Source organism: Mesoplodon bidens, assembly GCF_964165515.1.
Source record: "Mesoplodon bidens genome assembly, chromosome: 8".
Classification (NCBI taxonomy): Eukaryota; Metazoa; Chordata; class Mammalia; order Artiodactyla; family Ziphiidae; genus Mesoplodon; species Mesoplodon bidens.
Window position 1 is genome coordinate 66614524 of NC_138165.1, and position 21771 is coordinate 66636294.

General features: G+C 34.3%; 1 protein-coding gene across 3 annotated transcripts in view; it reads right to left on the reverse strand.

The window, feature by feature from the left end:
* Positions 1–21771, reverse strand: part of CALCRL (calcitonin receptor like receptor) — a 103302-nt gene that overhangs the window by 66017 nt on the left and 15514 nt on the right. For 2 of the 3 annotated variants that reach the window (XM_081242419.1, XM_081242417.1), the window contains exon 2: positions 17663–17730. The exons of the other annotated variant lie outside the window; for it this stretch is intronic. The gene's annotated coding sequence lies outside the window, so the exon portion shown is untranslated. The remainder of the gene's footprint in view (positions 1–17662; positions 17731–21771) is intronic. 3 annotated transcript variants of the gene reach the window in all.

Consider the following 21771-nt stretch of genomic DNA (forward strand, 5'->3'; position numbering starts at 1 on the left):
CCTCACAACTGCTTAATGCTGACAGTTCACCTCCTGGCTCTTCAGGATGATCTGCTGGAAATTTCTTTGGGTAACACTGACTTCTCATGGTTCACTGTTGGTTCTTATTTAAAAGGTGACAATGGCAAATATTGTGCTGGCTATGCTACTGCAACACATTTTGATACTGTTAAGGCAGCATTTCACCTATGTCTACTTCAGCCTAACAGGCTGAGTTATATGTTCTTACATGGGCTTGTACTTTAGCCAAGGGCAAAACTGTCAATATTTATACTGATAGTAGATATGCTTTCAGAGTAGCTCATGATTTTGGAATGTTGTGGAAACAGTGTGACTTCTTTACTTCCAGAAAAAATAAAACAAAAAATGACCCTTATGTTCAGGAATTACTAAATGCAATTATTGCCACTTTAGCTATTACTAAGATTCCAGGGAATTCTAAACTTGACTGTCTGGGAGCTAGGGGAAATCATTTCCTTAAAGGAAACAACAGCAGCCAAACCTCTGTCATGGTCAAAAGGGATATTTCTCCAAATGATAAGTTATAAAAACTAGCTAGAGAAGCCCAACAATTGGCCTCAGGAAAGGAAGAACCAGATTGGAAATTCAATAATTGTTGGTTTGACAAAAAGAGAAGGCTCTGGCTTAGACAAAAAAACAAGCCAGTCCTACTGCAGACTCTCAAATTCTCACTCTTCACTCTTGTACATTCATTAAACCATTGGTTTACTGAAAAAATGATAGCATTCATGAATCAATATGGGTGGGGAAACATTAACAAGGCTACAAAAATTGCTTATGTCATTTGTCCCACTTGTCCAAAATACAACCCAGGGAAGCCTGTTTGTATTGCTCCTGAACATTTTAAATTTCCTAATGGATCATTTGAGGTCTGTCAAATGGATTTCATAAAATGTCCTCTGTCTCATGAATATAAATAAGTTTTAGTCAGGGTCTGCATGTTTTTACAATGGACTGAAGCCTTTCCTTGCAGACAGACTACTGTAGCAAAGTCCTTTTGGAAAAGATTATCCTTACCTGGGGGACCACTCTCAAATTTCATGATCCAAGAACTCATTTTACTGGTCAGGTACTTCAACAAGTCTGTGTTATTTGGCCGGTTTTACACTTTCACTGCACTTTACCACACTCAATCTTCTGGTTTACTTGAATGCACTAATAGCAGTGTTAAGACTCAATTGGCAAAGTTTGTGAGGCCCTCCAAATACCTTGGCCAAAAGCATTGTTGTCGGTTTTTCTAAATCTTAGATCCACTCTTTTGGAACTCATAGAACTTTCACCCTTTGAGATAGTCACAGGACACCCAATGCATTTGGCTCCTGTCTCTTTTGACCCATAACTTATAAAAGGAGAGATACTCCAATATTACAGAGGTCTAACTGCTTCTATTAAAAATAATCATGTTTTGGTAGTATAGTCTTTTCACAGTATGTTTCAGGAGATGAAGACCTTAAGCATAACACCTTGCAAACTGGAGATTACATCTATTGGAAAAGATACCTACAGAAGGCTCTCTTCAACCTCACTGGAAAGACCCTGTCAGGTGCTGCTAACCAACCTTTGTCCTGCCAAGTTCTAAGGAACAGACTCTTGGATTCACTTGACACACCTAAAGAAAGCACCAAACCCTGACTTACAGGCATATCATCTGGTGACCTGAAAGTAAAGATTTCCAAGAATTGAAGGAAACAACATCTGATGAGATAGCTTTCCCAAGATATCCAGACTAGACCTTTTGCAAGTTCATCTGCCAAACCTTTGATTATGACATAACACTTCAGATGACTGGGATCCTGATAGCATATGGACTTTAAATAAAAATTGCCTGAGAGCGCTCCTTCCTACCGCTCATTTTTACTTGAATATGACTTCAATAGGTTTCCAATTTGTGCATTTTCCCTTTGACAAGGGACACTATACCCAGGAAATGTTCTTCCTGGTATTGAGGGACAAAAAGCCACTGAAACTGGAAAAACTGACTCTTGACCACAATGATTTTAGAGAAAGGTCGTGCTCAAAAATGGGAAATGTAGGAATTAATAAACAGAAACCTCAATTAAAATAGAGTCAGGAGGTCAGAAGCAGAAGCTCTCACACCCTACAACTATAGCAAAACCCAACAGGAAGAAGAAAGACTTACTCTTTTTTCCTTGCAAGAGTTCAGCCAATGAAAGACTGTCATAACTCAGCCAGTGAAAAGCCATGGACTCTGTTTACTATAGCCTTCCCAACTTCCTTTTCCCCTATATAAAAGAGGTCTTCTCTCCATTTATTGTGGGTGACTTGCATGTGGCTTGCCAGGATTGTAGACCCTGAATTGCAGTCCTCTGCTGATCCTGAATAAACCTTTTTTTTTTTTTTTTTTGCTGTAGAAATAACTGGCAGTCTATTCGTTTTATGTCAACAGGATGCTTAGTTTTTTACTTAGGGAATAAACCCAGTTATTACTTGGGATTAATTTAAAAATTTCCAATAACTCTTACCGATTTCAACTCCATTTTCTTTGAAAAAATTTCTTAGAAATTCTTGGCCTTATGGAGTAAATTGTCCTCCCTCTCCAAACTTATTTTGTTGAATATATAACCCCCAATGTGACTGTATTTGGAGATGGGGCCTTTAAGGAGGTTATTAAGGTTAAATGAGGTCATAATTGTGGCTCCCTAATCTGATAGGACTGGTGTCCTTATGAAAAGAGAAAGAGACACCACGGATGCTCACATACAGAGAAAAGGCCATATGTGGAAATAATGAGAAGGTGGACATCTGCAAGCCACTAAGAGAGTCTCAAGAGAAATTAAACATGTCAACACCTAGGTATTGAACTTCCAGCATCCAGAACTGTGAGAAAATTAATTTCTGTTTCTCAAGGCTTCCAGTCTGTGATTTTTTAGGGTAGCCCTAACAGACTAATACAGTTGGGTTGAGTTAGTTCTCAGAGCTAGAGTCTAAATAAAACCTGAAGAAAAATTTCCCAGAATTTCATAAAGGTATTTTAAAAATTATCTAATTTTAAACACTTCCTTGTTGATAAATATACCATTTCATATATTCAAAATTAAAACAAAGAAATATATTTTCCTTTGCTAAAGAGCTATTATTTAAAGAAAATATTTACTGTATGTGAGGCTAAATTAAAATGTATTAAAAAGGCCTTCCTTAGATTATTTTAACTACAGGTATAAATCTACCACTAAAGGATCTATGCTATCTGCCTGAAGGCATTATGAAGATAAATAACATAATATTAAGCCATTAAACATAGCAGTTTAAAAAATGCTATGATTAATAACTATTAGTTCAGGAGCCACATGCTAATCTTTATGGAAGCAGAGACTGGCTCATATGCCAACTTAACCTCTGTTTGCCCTAATAATCAATGAACCTTCACTTGCCACTCTCACACTGAACTATACATTTCTGATAGAAATTACTCTAAAATCTATAAAATGAAATAGATACTAACATTTCTAAAAGAGCCTTCATAGTAAGAGCGTTAAAAATCATTTCCATATAGTGCTTGAAGTTAATTAAATCTACTGATATTTCATGTGTTTAAAAGATTGTATCTTTGCCAGATGAAGTTAAGAGAAAAGTTTCTGTCTTTTGTGTCAAGAACCAGTCTGATTAAAAGAATCATTTAATGAACTAATTCTGGAAGAGATGGAATTTCTTTCATGAGCTTATAATGCATTCCACTGTTCATAATGCATATCTTGGAAAAATCTGTTCTTTAATGAACCACTGTTTTTTCAAAGTATAAAAGTGACTTTGCAATGAAACTGGTTGAAGGTACAGCTCAAATGGGCTAATGGTCATAATTATATTTCTTCTTTTGAAATTTTTTAAAAGGAAAGAATTGGACCAGTAGGGAGAGGCAGCTGTCCCTATGGTGAAGATCACTGTAGAGCATGATTCTTTGCCAAGTTTCACCTATTTGCCTACAGCCACAAATAAAACTCAGGGCAGGCTAAAAAAGTTTTTTAAATCTATTAAAAGGATACATTGAAAGCAGATATGAATTCTTGTCAAATACTGGCTAGAGGAAACAAAATCATTAAGGGCCTCAGGCAACTTAATTTGGAATCTGAACTTGGCAGGAGATAACGTGAGTTTACATTTCAGGAGTACATATGTTTGAGTGGTATCTTGAGTAAAAAGAAAGAAGAACTTTGAAATATACGTGTAAGTGATACAAGAGAGTGGAGGTGTGGGGAAAGGCTAGTGTTCAGAAAGGAAGATGAAAGAAAGACAATCTCTAGTATCCACTCTCTGATTATTTACACGTAAATACAGTAACAATACATGTCTAAAAGTTTATTTTAAGTAGACTTAAGATATCAGGATATTGAATGCTTTGCATGGGTTTTGAGAAAGGATTAAGGGTTTTAAAGCCATTTGAGAATTTCCTCTGAACACATTAGAGGGAGGGTATCTGTGAATGCTGACTTACAAGAATTTACATGTTACCTTTCTTAGGTAGAACTATCTAAGCCATGAATAGATTAATCCTTAGGGTTACATAGGTCAGAAGCAGGACCTCCCATGTGGAAGTAGCTATATTCACTTTTTCCCATCGGAAAATAACTTTGCTAGGAAATATCACATACCTCCTTATTGCCAGGTGATTCATGTAAAAGCCCAAGATACCTTAAATCAACTGGGTAATCCCATAGTTCACTTACAATTTTCATAAATTCAGATACTTTGAAATCTACTCTTGGCTCCATACTAGTTAAATATTTATCTTGATTTATATCTAAATAAAATTTTCCATAATTATTCTTGTGACTGAAATCTTGTTAGACTGCAGAAGCCTCTGGATACTAAGTCGTATCATAATAACCCCCAAATTTCTAATTTTGTCTGCGCCTTAGAACATGCGACCTCCAGCATCCTGAAAAGTCCCACATAACTCTTGAAATCTCTAAGGAAATGCTTCATAGACCAGTCTCTTTCGTAGGGCCAACACACACCCTACTTTGTCTAGAATTCTGACCTCTTTCTTCTATGCCCTCTGTCCTTAGAATCACTGGAAGTGACTTTACTCTTGATATTTCTTACTGCTTCATCCTGAAAATAATAGCACAAGGGCACTATCTCCTGATGCCCTCAAAGCCTTCAACTCTTGGGGCCAGAGACCTGTTGTGTTCTGTGCAGAACTGGTAGAAAATGGTCTTTAATTTTACCCTCTGCTGTGTTGACACCTGGGCTCTATCCAGAGTTTTACTAATACTCTCATGAAAACCTTTCCTTCATCTTTAGTTTCCTAGCAGCTCCACCCAATTCATGCCCAGTAAAGCATAGGTGCCATGCCACCCTCTGAGTTTTACGTCCTCATCATCATAGGTTAGGTCCCATAAAACAAAACAAAACAACCCCCCCTTTCTTTCTTCAGCAACATTCAAATTTCCCTGCATATTATTTCAAGCATATAGATGCTGGTAGGAGAAAAGGAGGAAGTGGGGAAAGGGAGGGCTATTTGGACTAAGCATCCCATCCTAATTCCACTAACTAATAAAGGGAGAGCAGAAATTGTCAGAAATTCCTTGAGGTAGCATTCAGAAATCTATTAGCACAAGATCAAAAGTAGAAAGTAGGAAATAAATCATTATAAATCAAGTCTTAATTTGGTGTTATTTGCAACAATTGAAATCAGAATTACAGGATAATTTAAATAGTAATAGCTACCATTTACTGAGTGTTTACCGTGTGGTAAGCACTGTCCCAGCCACTGTAAGCATGCTACCATATTTAATTCTAAGAGTAACAAATTATTACACTCTCTCTTTTATTTTTCCAGATAAGGAAACTCAGTCATCTCACTAGTGAAGTGAACAGCTAGGACTCCAGACTGTGACTCTGACTTCTAAACATATACTCTTAACCAGAACTTTCTCTGGACCCTGATGTGTTTCACTCCTCCAAATAGTCACTGGCTATGCAGATATTTATCAGCAATATTTTAAAGTTTATGTGAAGCACATGTTCTCCCACAGAGCAAAATTATCACTGAAAGACCAATGTTTATGGAGTAATCCCTTACTATGTGCCCACCACCATGCTAGATCCTAGAGGAAGGATATTAAAATGAATAAACCTCACCATTCTTTTACATTCAATTTTGTTTCTTTGCCTATATTAAGAGCATTAAAGTATACTTCAGGGAAAAATGGACCATATTAAATAATGTTATGTAATTTCTACCTTGAAATTGCTCATTCTATGAGCAATCACATAAGACTTGAGATCTTTCTGACTCCAGAAGGGATCTCTTTTCAGAATTAGAAAAACTGTATACAACCTGACTTTTGGAAGTATATGCATTGCACGTTTATTATTGTTTAAATATCACTTTTTCACAATATAAATAAAATCAATTTGGTACAAAAATTTACTTTATAGATGAGGACAAAATACCAAAGGAGTGAAGTGTCATGATCACATTCACGCAACAGGTCTGAGGCAAAGGAGAGACTAGAAACATGTCTCCTAACTCAAATCCCTTTGGGTACTCTATGCTGTCTCTGGGAACTTATCCCAGGTATGCAAAATCCTGTGAAATGAGCTAATAACATCCTCAAGATAAAGTATGAACACCTAACTATACCCACAAGTGATCAAGTGATCTTTATTACTGAGATTTCACTTGAAAATTAGTATTTTTAGACTAATGTATTTACATATGGGTTCAGGCAGATTTAAAAACCAATGACTCAGAAGAGTTACATTTAGTGAACAGTGTGTACTTTATCTTTGTGTATGTCTACTTCACCAGTGTTTGAAGTCAGCTTGATGCTCCTGCTAACAAGTCCAGGTTTATCTTGTGTAATATAGTATGTATTTTTTCAACATAAATACTAATTACATAATAATTTCTTAAGGCCCTGGGGTTAAATGGGTCCAACTTGCTACATAAAGAGAGAAAAATAAAATAAAATGGCAGTTGAGAGACCTCATATAGACAGAGTGGTTACAAAGTCTCTAAGCACATGTGAATGCCCTCTGTTAACTGAGTGGTACCCTCATCATGTCAGGATATGGAGAGGAATTTCAGAAAGTTATTTGATAGGGCCAAATTTTTAAAAATAGAAATATCAGTCACACTGCTTATTTGATCAGGGTTTGAACTGAAACTGCATGAGAGATTCTGTGGCAACAAGTACCTGAAATTTAAGATATGTCAGCATATTATGTGATCCCAGTTAGTAAATCACTTGACAATTCAATGGACAATGGATAGGACATGAATCCAAAAATGGGGTTGTTTTTTGAAGTCCAGATTTAACCGTACGTGATGATTCGTTTTAGGGTATCATGAAAGAAGACTTATCAAATCTGTCAATAATAGTGATTATCTTACAGTCAATGTCAGAGAATGCTTTGTTAAGTTCCAAGGGAAACATATAAGAAAATGTCCAGAAGAATACGGGGGAAAATTAAATTTGTGTGAAGAGTGGAGTGTTGCTTATAGGTAACTTTTAAGGGACATGATTAGGTAGTTTGTGGGCATTTTATAGAATAGTCAGTATAAGTGTACTGAAGTAAAATGGATACTAATTCTGTTGGTGACCCCAGATTACTATTTTGTTTCTTTTAATCGGTCTTTTTATTTACCTGATTCTCAGTTTTTTATTTCAAAAATGTGGGGTTGTCTCAAAAAACTGTAAGGATCCATCTAGTCCTACAAAGCTATGAAGCTAATGTATTAGAAGATTGAATATAGGGCTTTTTAAAACTCTGCGCCTGGAAATGTCACCAAACACTTCCAAGCAAAAGAGCTGTAATAGAGAGAATAGAAATTACAATTTACATTACAGTATTTAGGTGGGACTCATAAGAGAAAAAATAACTCCTCCCTGTTCACTACTAAAAATTTTTAAAGACGCAGTTAACCTTCAAAGAAAATAATAGAGACTAACAGACATTAAGAATAGAGTATAATAGAAGAATTGTTCTGGCTACAAAGATATAACTTTCCAAACCAGCCACTACAAAGTGTGAACCAAAAATACCGCCTTATTGTTTTTAATTTAATATGTCTTTGTGAACAAACACACCTCTTTCTCTTTATTTTCATTGCAAGTATTTTTTCTCAGAATGCATTTGAATTTCTGCTAATGTGTTTCAAGTTACACGTATGTATGTATGTATGTTTGTGTGTATTCATGTATAATTTCCACCAAATAGTCTATGAAATACCAAGTAGAATCTGAGAATTTATAAAAGCATTCAATGTCATTTTCCCCCAGTAAAGAAAACACAGAAACTATCTTAATAGGTTATTGTTGAGGTATATGTTTATGATTTGGCTGAAAGATGAATTCTAAGGTCTGCTATGATTCAGAAAACTTACTCTTATGATAGTAAAATTCATTCTAAAGCATTTTGTGATTTTATTGTATGCATGCATTAATGTTTCCAGTGATATGGCAATCTTTGTGTCACAGCACTGTTTTCTGGATCCCTTATTAAATGTCCAAAGGCTTTGGAAAAAATTGAGAGTAAATACAGAATAATAACTTTTTCAGGAAATATGTAACTAAGATTAACACACTATAAAATGGAATCCCAAATGGTTTGAAGTTAGAGTTTGTTACTAATTATATAGTAAATGTAAAAAACAAGTTCACTCTATGTGTGAGATAATAAAAAATAATAAATTCAGCATGGCCATAATTTTTTCTTTATAGATAGGAGGTCTCTTGCTTAAAGCCTAATTAACAATAGCCACATTTTATTTAAAAGATGTGGATATGCCCAATGAGGTAATTTTTACCATTGGCAGTTGACAGTTACTGGTTACTCAAATTTCTCTCACTTAAGGTGATATTTGGTGTCATACAGACAAAACATTTGACAGAGAAGTGTTGAACTTTCATCTGGAGGTTTTGGTTTATCTAAAACAACCTGAAACAGTAATAGTGCATCTGTCTTGTGTTATTGTTGCCAGGTGTATTTGCCATGCTCTTTGAATCATAGCATTCGTTTCCTTTAAATCCAGGGTCTGTTTCTCATTGGTAGACATGCTTTACATTCAGCATATTAAAAGCTATAATTATCTGTGTTGCGTTTCTCTTTGTCTTGCATCTGCAGCAGTCTGAGAGAGCAAAGCACTTTTAGTCACAGCAGGAACTTCCTGTAAAATACAGTAAATGACTGTGTTTTCCTCATATGCCACACCCTTTATTCTTCCTAGGTCCTAGGCATTTCTCCACTACTTTAGGTAGAAATGTGCTCACTTAAACAGGAGTCAATAAATGTAAATGTGTTTTCATTTATTTTCAATAACTAGTAGATGTATAAATATCATTAAATATATTAGCAAGACTCTATACATTAATGGAATAAGCCAAAAAGTGGAAAGGCTTGCCCATCTGGTCATGTATAAGTATATTGTGACGGATGGATTAACACAGACAGAAAGTTAGAAAATCTAGGAACGTTATAAATATGGGCAGTTTAGGAAGAACTGTCTCAAAGTTAAAAACTAGTGAAATTATGACCCTGACATGCATAAATTAATTGTGGCATAGGCTGATTGATAATTTCACTTTGTTGTGTTCATGTTAGAGTCTGCATAATTGGGGAAGAGGGAAAATTTTGTCAAAATTGACCTATTCCATAGAAAGATAAATAATTTGCTTTGAAAGGAAGCTTAAGGAAGGCCTGGGAGATAGGGTGAAAGACAAATGAAACAATAATAAAATATCTAAGTGAAACAGACAAGGTTTTCTGTGGGGGGAGAGAGGTGCTTTTTTTTTTTAATGCACAGATTTTCTACAGAGGGGAAATCCATACCCTAATGACTGTTGGAATTAAGCTGGAGTCTAATGGACTCTGGCTGAGATTTGGCTGAGGGGTCTGATTCTTAATCATAAGTATGGGTCTATCCCATTAAACAAGCTCTTCAAATATGATTAAAAAACCCTTTCAAGATAGGTACTCTTTGTTCAACTGATTGCGTTTTTATGTGTTACTGCATCTTGGAAAAAAACTGTGGAGTTTTCCCGCATCTAATGACAACCTCTTATGTTTTTGCAAATTATAATGTTCTTCATTATCAAAAATAAAACTTCATTATCAAAAAATAAAAGTAAGTTATTTGTTAATCATAAGTTACAAATATAAATTATTACACATAGAGCTATAAGCTCCAGTTGCAAAGGACCTTTCTTAATCTCCTTATAATTTATTATCCTTAACAACAAAAGAGAAGCCCTTATGGTATCTTCCAACCCACTGCTTGCAAAGCCTTATATTTATTTTCTTACTAATAACAGCAAGAGCTCATTTCTATGTGGTATGTGTAGTACCTAGTCACCTTATCCCAGATCCAATACATCCTCCTGTAATTAAGTCAAGAACATAAAGTTAGTTGTTTTTGTTACAAAGCCATGGTACAATGAAAGGTATGATATTATAACATCCTATTTTCATGATAAAAATGCTATATTCATATTTATTAATAAAGTTATTTTAAGTGTACTTTTCATGGAAGAGGGAATGCAAAGATGAATTAAACATGCCAATCTAGTGCAGTGTTCTAACTTTTCTGTTGACACTATTTATAAGGTAATATTTTAAAAACTTCACCCATTTAAGTTACTAGGTCATTTGCAAAACATAATTTTGGGTACATTTTAAATGATGACATCTTAAACTATGACTGTTATAGTATTCTTTTTCAATGAAATATAAATGCAACAACAATTTAATACATACACAATCATTTGTAGAGAAATGAATGTTCTCTTCTTGACAGCTGGTAACTTTACTTCATTTCTTAATCTCATTGACATCATATTCTACTCCACTATCCATCTTTCCCTCATAGAATTTTATTCTATTAAACTATATTTTTATTTTTCAAATTCTTTTAAATGACCACATTGAAAGAGAACCAGGAAAAAGCATAATACAGAAATAGAAGGAGTAAAGACAGAGTGGAGCAGGAAAGATGGAGGGATGTAGAAATAGATCACCTAATGAGCAGGTGACACTTAAAAACTATAATGTTGCAATATCTTCCTTTTCCTTTGAAGTGTTTGCATGGCTACTATGCAAACCTCTCCTAATCTTTTCCTAACAAAATTTTCAATGAAGTCTTCTCTGCTCAAAATCTTTTATGAAACAAAATACGTATACCTAGGTTGAAATTTCATTAAAAAAATCCTATCTAAATGAATGTTTTAAAAATCCTTCCCAATTGCATTACCATTACAATTTTTATTAGAAATAATAATACTAATAACAATGATGATAATAGTAGCTAAAACTTTTGGAAGCCTTACTCAATTCCAAGCCATGACCTAAGCACTATATACTTCTGCCTCTACTTCCATCAGTTCATGTACAGAGTGGCCACCAAGTCTGGAAACACCAATGATACATAATAGATGATATGCTACTTTATATTATAATATATGAAAAAATAATATTTACCTTTTCAGACTTTATGGTCACATTATTAAAACATATAAAGTAGGTACTGTTTATCCCAGGTTTACCTTTGAGGAAATTGAGGCACAAGTACGTTTATTAACTTCACCAGATAATTAAAAAAATTGTTTGATTCAGGATTTGAACCAGTTTGGCTCTAGACTTTATACTCTAGATGAAAACATAATAAATTTATTATAAATTTTGATACATAATTTTTAAACACATAAAGTAAAATTTTATTAGAAATACATCATTAATGAGATGAACAAAGTGGGAAAGTCATGTGTCCTTTTTAAGAAGGCTTGGCAAACATCAGTGTATCCATCATCCCTGTCCCCTCATTTATGGCCTAGGAGATTGTTACATCCTGCAGAAATGCTTTGTAGTAAGGCTCAGAAGGGTGAAATCGTGCATGTGTGTATGTGTGTGTGTGTGTGTGTAAAGAAGTAAAAGGAGCGCTATGAAAGAAAAAGTAAAAAGGGAGAAGTGGCCTGAAGCTTAGACCTTAGGAATTTTCTGTGGCAGATCAGTTCTAAGATGGAGTTCAAATGAAGGTTAAGAATCTGGAAATTGATTTCTGTAAAACAAGCTGTTTCTGCCTACTCCTTAGGGGTATGCATACCCCAGTTTGTAGTTCACTGGTCTAAAGAGTAAGACATATTAAATGAAGAAATTCAATTCTACCAAAAATAAAAATGCATTGCATTTGAGAACTATTATGCTGGGCACTGTAGTGAGAAAAATGAATCAAACAAATTGTAATTTAATATAAAGCAAATGTGAAAAGGAACAAATTATAAGTAAATACATGTATGAAAGTTTACAGTGTCTATACTACATATAACATGGTTCCCGTTAAACTTCAATGACAACTTATTTTTACTTATTAAATTAAATATTAAATAATTGTCATTATTAACAAATTGTTACCATAACTTATTAAATAATTATCATTAACATTGACACCAGAATTCTTCTTATAGAAGGAATTATATATTTTTTGTAAAATACATAAAAAATAACATGGGATAGAACAGCCACATGGCCATAAATGTTAACAGTTGCTCAAATATAAAAAGAAAAATCTCCTCTTCATGAATCAAGATTAGAAAATGTATTATTTTCACTCCTAAAAGGGAAGAAAGAAAATGAGTGATAAAGAGGAAGAGCGTGAATCCAGAAAGATGGAAAGAGGCTGGAAATAGATAAGATATTGGAAGAACCAAGTGACCTTTTTATTTTTATTTTTTTAACATCTGTATTGGAGTACAATTGCTTTACAATGGTGTGTTAGTTTCTGCTGTATAACAAAGTGAATCAGCTATACATAACCTATATCCCCATATCTCCTCCCTCTTGCGTCTCCCTCCCACACTCCCTATCCAACTCCTCTAGATGGACACAAAGCACTGAGCTGATCTCCCTGTGCTATGTGGCTGCTTCCCACTAGCTATCTATTTTACGTTTGGTACTGTATATATGTCCATACCACTCTCCAAGTGACCTTTTTAAAATGGTGATGTCTACCACTTGATTTGAAATTGTTTGCATTGCTAATCTGTGAATCTCTCCTGAATCTTTCATATGAAAATCTGCAGTGAAGTCTACTATGCTCAAAAACAATTTAGTGTATGGAATTTTTTATAGATGTCAAAGAAAGGACTATTTCAGGGATCAATGCAAACTAGAACAACTTTATGCACTAAAAGGCAGTCTGATTAAAAGTAAGTTAGCAGGGCTTCCCTGGTGGCGCAGTGGTTGAGAGTCCGCCTGCCAATGCAAGGGACACGGGTTCATGCCCCAGTCCGGGAAGATCCCACATGCTGCGGAGCGGCTGGACCCGTGACCCATGACCGCTGAGCCTGCGTGTCCGGAGCCTGTGCTCCGCAACAGGAGAGGCCACAACAGTGAGAGGCCCGTGTACCGAAAGTATGTTAGCAAGGTGGTTTCAGAGAAGTGTATTTGTAAAGAATACCACCGTTTATAGGATGCATAATAATACGAAAATCTCTTAGAGATTCTAAAGAATATTAGTAGACTTTTTTGGCACTGAAAATGAGAACCCCAAGTCACTGGATCAATAACAATACTGAATTATTGAGGTGTGTGTTATACTTAGGTTCATGCTTTATTTTGCATGTGAGTATGTAAGTTAACATAAATGACAGGTATATATAGCAAACATTCCTCATCAGTTGTGCTAAACTCATTTTGTTGAATCCATAATTTTTTGAATGATTTCTATTGGAAACATGGCTCATTACACAGAAAGATGAGAAAAGGTATTTTTTGGACATTCTAACTGTTAGAATATTGCATCTTTTGACTCTTAAAAGGATTACATTTAAAAATATATGTAAATGGAGTGTAACCTTTAAAATTGTTTAAAAATACAAGATAAAAATAATTTTTTAAAAAAATTCAAAAGGATTCCTAGTTTTTAATATATATATATATATGTTATATATTTTTATACCTACTTTTTGTAACAAGTCATTAATTATGCCTTCTAGAATAATGATATCTCTTAGTTTACCTGTTTTTAACTCTGAGCAATAAGATAGTGTGCTATACATTTTTCAAGGGACGGTAAGACAATCATGCATGAAGTTGATCTATAAATATAGTTTAAACAGTAAAGGTGAAAGTTCCGAGGAGCATTTTAATATAATTTGTAAATGTACTTATTGAGTCTACAGGCACTAAAAGGTGTACTACAAAGAGGTTTAAAATAGCTCTTTACAGATGCCTCTGTATTGTAGCTCGGGGACAAGAAAGACAGACATGCCAAATTAAAGGACAAAAGACAGAATGTAAAATGTACCCTTTGGAGATAGAGATAAAACCATGAGCCACAGTGCCTGGGAAGAGTTAGAATTAAGGAGGATCTTAGAGTTTATTTAGAGCAACTTTCTGTTTGTTTTTTTTTTTCTTTTTCTCAGATTTAGTTTAATCTTCTATTATACGAATGGGGCAGCCGAACTCCAGTCTATTTATGTGACATGCATAAGTCAAAGCTTATCTAGAAGGAGAGATGTGCTACACACCAGACCAGCCCTCAGTGGCCAGTATCTCATATTACACACCCGTGGCCCCCTTGCTCCTTGGGTACCCTTACTGCCTTACCAGATGAGATGTAGGAACCAAAGCACTGACAACTTGGGGACTTATATGCTATGGCCTTAGATTAGAGAAAACTAACACGCTTATAGGATTCCTCTTTTAAAAAAACAGCACCAAATCATAAACACAAAGTTAAATACAGGGTCTTAAAAGGGTCTTATTTGAGTGAAAGTCCTGGAATTTAAGTTTCATTAGTTTAGTGGAATACGAATACTTTTTAGTTTCCAAATTTACCTTAATTTAGTTCTTACTTTTCTAACCAACCGGACTCACTCCTGATTGTCTGAACTATTCATATTATTTGCTGAGAAAATTTTCATCTTGCTCTGTGTAAAAGTCTTCTCTGATCTTTAAGAAACAGGCACTTCTCCTGCATGGAGAGCCATTCTGAAGAAAATATATAATTATCTTATGGACATAAAATGATATTTAATAAATAAAGAGACATTTGTATTAATACGTACAAAACTAGAATGTATAAAGATGCTTAATTTTTCCCAAAATAATGTGTAAATGTAATGAAGTCAAGGTAATAAATAATTTTAAAGGTCAGCTAAACAAATAACAGACAACAATAAGACAAATGTACTCTAGAATCCAAAATAATTTTGTTAATATAATTTAGTAAATAGAACAATTTAGTTATGTTTCAAATCAGTAATAGAAAGGATGAATTATTTAATAAAAAGTGTTGCTACAACTGTCTATCAATTTTGGGAAAAAGTTTATATCTGAGATTCAGTTTCAGTTGGTTTAAGATTTAATTGTAAAAATGGACCTTTAAATTATTATAAGTTTAATAGTTAATATTTTTACTATATTGGAGTCAAAGAGAATTTTCGGTAAGAATATATTACATTAGTGATAAATAGAAATGGATCCTTCTATTGTCAAAATTCAGTCTAGCCAGAGATATTCTCTTTTTTCTTCCTCTTTCTCACCTCTTACCCATTTGTCAAATTTCAGAGTCTACTGAATGATTATGTAAATAAAGCAATGCTAAACTATTCAAAGTTAGAGGAATTGAGCTATTACAAATCACATTATTTGTTACAAAGAACTTCAGATGATATTTTATTTCCAGCTCCTGTCTTTAATTCAGAGTAGTTACAGTTAGAGGATCCAGAATCTCAGAGCTGGAATAGACCTGAAGGTCTCACAGTATAACCTGCTTATTTTACAGATTTGGAAGGTGGGAGTTCAGGAGAGTTTAGTGATGTGCCTCATATCCCACAGTAGAGGTAGATGAGCTAAGACTAGGAGTTCTCTTTCCTAAGTCTCATTTCTGTGCTTCTTTGTTAGGTTAAAATTAAACCACATGTGAGTCAACCTAATATGATAGCAAACCGCAGTCCTGGTTCTCAGTTATATTTTTTAATCTCTCCAGAGATCATTTTTTCAACCTCTTTCTTGCTAGAATTTAAATATATATCCACCTTAAACTCTACTTGTTAGAAATAAAATTTAAAAAATTACCATTAGGCCTATTAGTGTCTCACAAAAATTCTTACCAATACTCTGCAAGTATTGGTAAGAGAATGCAGCTTAAATTTGGACCTTTCATTTTCAAGCCACTTCCAATTTATCTCCTTCAAACTATCCAATATATGTTAGAATTTATAAGGTGGAAAGACACTTAGAAAAAAAAAAGGGTAATCCTCTTAATTTCCATATGAAGATGACTGGTACTAACAGAAACTGGAAGTCAAAATCAGTTTTTGCCTAATAAGTGACTCTTTTTCCATTTTCTGCTCTTTCTTATATGTCTTCAATAAGCAAACTTGGGGCTTTAAAAATTGATCTGGCACCACTTCACATAAAATAGTTCAGGAAGAAAAATCCAGCTGTCAGATATAAGTAGGCATTTTGAGCATTCAAACCATGCTCTAAGGAACAGTGAGTCATATGAGATGCAATGTGCAAAGGAAGCTGACACATAAAAAGGATAGAACAACAATGATGAGTTCCCAAAGACATGCTGTGGGACAAAGAATAATTATAGAGGGTCTATTTTTGGGTCCAGCAGAATGACTTGGGAATTTAAAATCAGAAGAAGGAATTATGTCACTCAGCTTTGAATTTAAAATAAAATAATTCAGTAGCCTTTATTTTTCATTAATGCTATTATAGTTTATTGGGATGATGCATGATTGAATTGTTAAATACTTCGCAGTCTAAAAATAAGTGAGGACAGGAAAGCTACTTTAATTTTGTCAGGAAGGAGGATGTGAGGTGTAATAATAATCACATATCTTATCTGATATGGAACTATAATACTAAATATAAATAAGACACATCTGTCTGCAACAGTAATCTTTTTGGAGGCACCAATGCCCCTGAAGCTTGAAATTAATGCCCAGGATTGAAATTGAAACTGCTTTGCCAGGGAGTTCTAAAAATAGTATCTAGAGCAACTTAAATCTTTAATTCAGCAAACCCCCCATTTTCCTGTTCCCTTATTTATAAATGATATCTTTTTATTTTCCAATTATGGGAAATGTTTACAGACATTTATAAGAATATAATAGTGACAAAGAACTCTGCAGAGGAAAGGGATTTAGTTCAAAAGAGCAACCTAGCCCTATTATTTTATACAGGAAACATAATTTGTTTTTTATATATGTATATATAGAAACATATACATAGTTAAAATAAGATTAGCCATAGACATTATATACGTGTGTGTGTTTGAGTGTGTGTGTGTTTGTGTGAGGTTTGTGGCTAATACTACCAAATTGTTAATATTAATAAATCTTATAAGAACTGTTCATATTAATTTAACATTCCTAGTCCTTTGGCCAAGGGAAAAAAGACATGGGGGATAAGTTCATACCCAAAGGCCCCAAGGAAATGACTTTGTAAGTCTGACAGATGTCCCTAAGCCTGTATTTTGTTAGATTGCCTTTCAAAGTTTTCCTTGATTCAGAAGTTATTTGTAGTTATGTTATGTATCATTCTGTGAAATCTTTCTTATGATTGTAAACATGTTCATATTATCCTCAATTTCATTGGAAATTCAACATGTTACTTTCATCAAGTCATGAATGTTCTTTTGTAATATATTCATACTCAATACCTGAAGGTAGGGCCATCCATAGTTTTGACAGGTAGTAGTACAAGTGGCTGGTGTATCATCATAGGACCCTGGATGACAAGAGAACATTCCTGTGAATTTGGTATTATTAGTGGATAGTGGGATTTTACATAACTTAAAGTTATATACTAGTGTTGTTTTTTTTTTAAATCACAGACATATGTATTTTAAATGTCTCATTTTAATGGGAAGTTGGGAGGCGTTGTTTCAGGCACATTTATGTTGCCACCATGCTGACCTGAAAGTAATCAGGAACTTTGTTCTTGGACCTTATTTCTTAAGAATGAGTATTGTAAGGAGCACGAACATGGAGGATGGTCCCTGTTGTTCAAGGTCTTAGCACTAGGGAGAGGTGGATGCCCTGAAATGTTCAGGTGAAAGGTTGTTCCAAGAAGAAATGGTGGCTTGGTCAATGGTTCTGAGAAGGGAATGACACGGCTAGTTCAAAGTACATAAAGAGAGCCAACGTGATCAAACTGGAGTGAATGAGGGGGAAAGAGTGACACAGATCTTGTCAAAGAGGAAGCCAGAGGCTAGACCACGTCAGTAATGAGCTTTAACTCTCCTTAAACATAGGGTATCACTAACAGGTGAGATTCATCCACTGCTAAACTGAGTTAATGTATATAAATGTGGTTTACATCATTTTTTCAGACTCAAAATAAGGTTGAAGGCAAGATATAGCTATAATCTTGTTTACCTTGTTTTGCATTTACACAGTATTATTTGGACTTTAGAACTTCAAAAATATCAAATTTGCATTTGCAAATTTTTTATCTCCATTAATTTATATTGTGATTTGAGAGGCTTTTTATTAAGCTTGTTCTTCTAGATCATGAATTTGCTACTTCCAAAAATAATCTCTGAATTATTGTCAAGGATTTCCGTGAAGGCACTAGGGATCCTTACATGAAAACCCAAAAGTATTAAAAAACTTATGTTAAAAGCAATCTCTGTAATCAAATTTTTTATATAAATCAAAAAGTTTTGATTACTTTGTAAAATTATTTTGTAAATTTTCACACCTTCATATATTTTAATAATTTATTATATATTATAAATTGTCTAGTATATGTTGTAATTAGGATCATGATCTGGTCATCTTAAAGAGTTGTGTATTTTTACACCAATAGACACTCCACATATATTTAGAATCTGAATTTTCTACAAGCTATTTTGGAAAAAATAAAAACTCCTGTCAGTCTCAGGCTTTACTGGCATTCATATGGAATTCACAAGGTTCAAAGTTGAAGTTTATTTTGAGTATTTTCCCAACTTGCTAGAAAATGCCACTAGAAATAGACATGACCATGGAGTGTTTTTTTTTCTTCATGGGTCTAGAAATTTCATTTTTCATCCGAGCTGAAAATGCTGTGAAAGAATATTTGCACATTTTTGGTGATAGGGAATAAGTAAAAAACAAAATGTCAATGATTACTTCTGACTATCAGTAAATTTATTGATGAGTTAACTTTGGTTAGTAAATGCATTGCACATATTAATAAAATATAATGTATATGTCAGCATGGTCTTACTTCCACTTTCCTCTGAAAATATCAGTATATGTAGTACCAAAAAATAGATTAATATCCAAGAAGAGAGGATACAAAGAAAATATTATAAAGCCTTAATGAAAATGATAACGATACCTAGAGAAAACTCAAAAGAAAGCTAATTTTGTGGAAGTAGCACCACTGACTGAAGTAGACAGTGAAATCAAAATCAACTGAACCTTAGCAACACAGAAAGTAAATATATTATTGGATAAACTTTCTTGATATTTGCCGTGGTGAAGCACAACAATCAAGCTAGAAAAAAATGCAAACCTAAGCATATTTATTAAGAGGAAATCAGAATCTTGAAGAAATATATTAGTTAAATTCAGCTACTGGATATAAGGGAAATCAACTGGTTTCCAAAATGTGGAATTACATGAAAGACACAAACTACAATGCCTTTTGATATTTTTATGTATAAGAAATAATTTTTACAACAGTAGAAAGAGAGACATTATCTCTTTCAGGAGACTTGTAAGCTCCATGAGTGATTTAGAATAGTCAAAATATTATAAAAACACATAATAGTTGTCATGATACATTTGTCCTAACTCATAGAATGTACAACATCAACGGTGAATCCTACTGTATTTTCAGTGGGCATGAGGTGTCAATATAGGTTCATTGGTTGTAATAAATGTATAGCTTTCGTGGGAGAAATAGAGGAGGGTTGGGAGAGGGGTTATACGGAAAATCTTTCACCTTCTACTCAACTTTGATATGAATCTAAAACAACTCTAAAAAATAAAGTTTATATTTTAAAAAGCACACATGCATCTGAATGGAAGTATTCACTTTCTTCTTCTCTATTTTTTTTTTTTACTACATATTTTTATTTATTTATTTTTGGCTGCGTTGGGTCTTTGTTGCTGCACGCAGGCTTTCTCTAGTTGCAGCAAGAGGGGCTACTCTTCATTGCGGTGCACAGGCTTCTCATTGTGGTGACTTCTCTTGTGGCCAAGCACGGGCTCTAGAGTGCAGGCTCAGAAGTTGTGGCGCACGGGCTTAGTTGCTCTGCAGCATGTGGGATCTTCCCAGACCAGGGCTCGAACCTGTGTCCCCTGCAATGGCAGGTGGATTCTTAACAACTGCACCACCAGAGAAGTCCCTTCCTCTCTGTTTTTAAAGAAGATATGTATTTGATGGGGTTTTTGAAGAAAAGGAAATGAAAAATTTGGTGTATGATTCTAGGCATTATCAGTCTATGTTCTTGATCATGATGAGAAATGCCATTCACACATACCCAGTTTTAAAAGCATTAAAACAATCTTTCCTTTCCCTGGACCACCTAACCAAAAATAGTCCTTTTCTTAAATAATTATAAGCAAAAAATAATTCTACAACATCAAGTCACTGCTACCCAATTAGAAACAAAAATTCAGAGGAAAATTTTAACTTGTTTTACATGTAGATTTGCTGTTATTCATAATTAGGGCAACGCAAATTAGAACCACAGTGAGACTATGTTATATCCACCAGGCTGGCAAAAATTTTAAAGTTTGCCAGTAATACAAAGTATTGGAAAGGATGTGGTGTAATGGGAACCTCATACACTGTTGGTGGGATGATAAATTGGTACAAGAATTGCTAGGATCCTGAAATCCCACTCATAAATTTATTCCCTAAAGAAACTCAAACATGTGTACCTGGAAATATGTTTAAAAAATGTTCATTGCTTCATTGTTTATAATAGCAAGATGGTAGAAGCAATCCAAATGTCCCTCAGCAGGAGAAAAGATAAATACATTGTGCGTTCATACAATGGAACACTGCAGCAGTGAAAAGAACAAAACCAAAATTACACACATTAACACTGATGCATCTTTGGAACATAATGCTGAATGAAAGAAGCAAGTCTCCAAAGACTATATTCAGAAGTATTCCACTTTCATAAAAGTAAAACTAAAAACATAACACTAAATAATACATTGCTTAGAAATACATATATAGGTGGTCAAGCCATAAAGTAAAGCAAGGGAATGACTAGTACAAATTTAGGCTAATGGTTTACTTCTGGGGACACACATGTGACTTAATCAGGGAGGAACATGATGGAAAAGATGGGTTCTAGGTATACAGGCATTTATTTATTTAAGCATTGTATTTTTTAAAATAAATTTATTTATTTATTTATTTTTGGCTGCGTTGGGTCTTCATTGTTGCACACAAGGTTTCTCTAGTTGTGGTGAGTGGGGGCTACTCTTTGTTGTGGTGCACAATCTTCTTATTGCAGTGGTTTCTCTTGTTGTGGAGCACAGGCTCTAGGCACGTGGGCTTCAGTAGTTGTGACATGCGGGCTCAGTAGTTGTGGCCCAAGGGCTCTAGAGCGCAGGCTCAGTAGTTGTGGCACACGGGCTTAGTTGCTCCACGGCATGAGGGATCTTCCCAGACCAGAGCTTGAACCCATATCCCCTGCATTGGCAGGCAGATTCTTAACCATTGAGCCACCAGGGAAGCCCAAGCAGTGTATTTTAATAATCTTTCATATGCATGAAAATTTTAAAGTTTAAAAAGCTTTTGTAGGACAATGTGCAG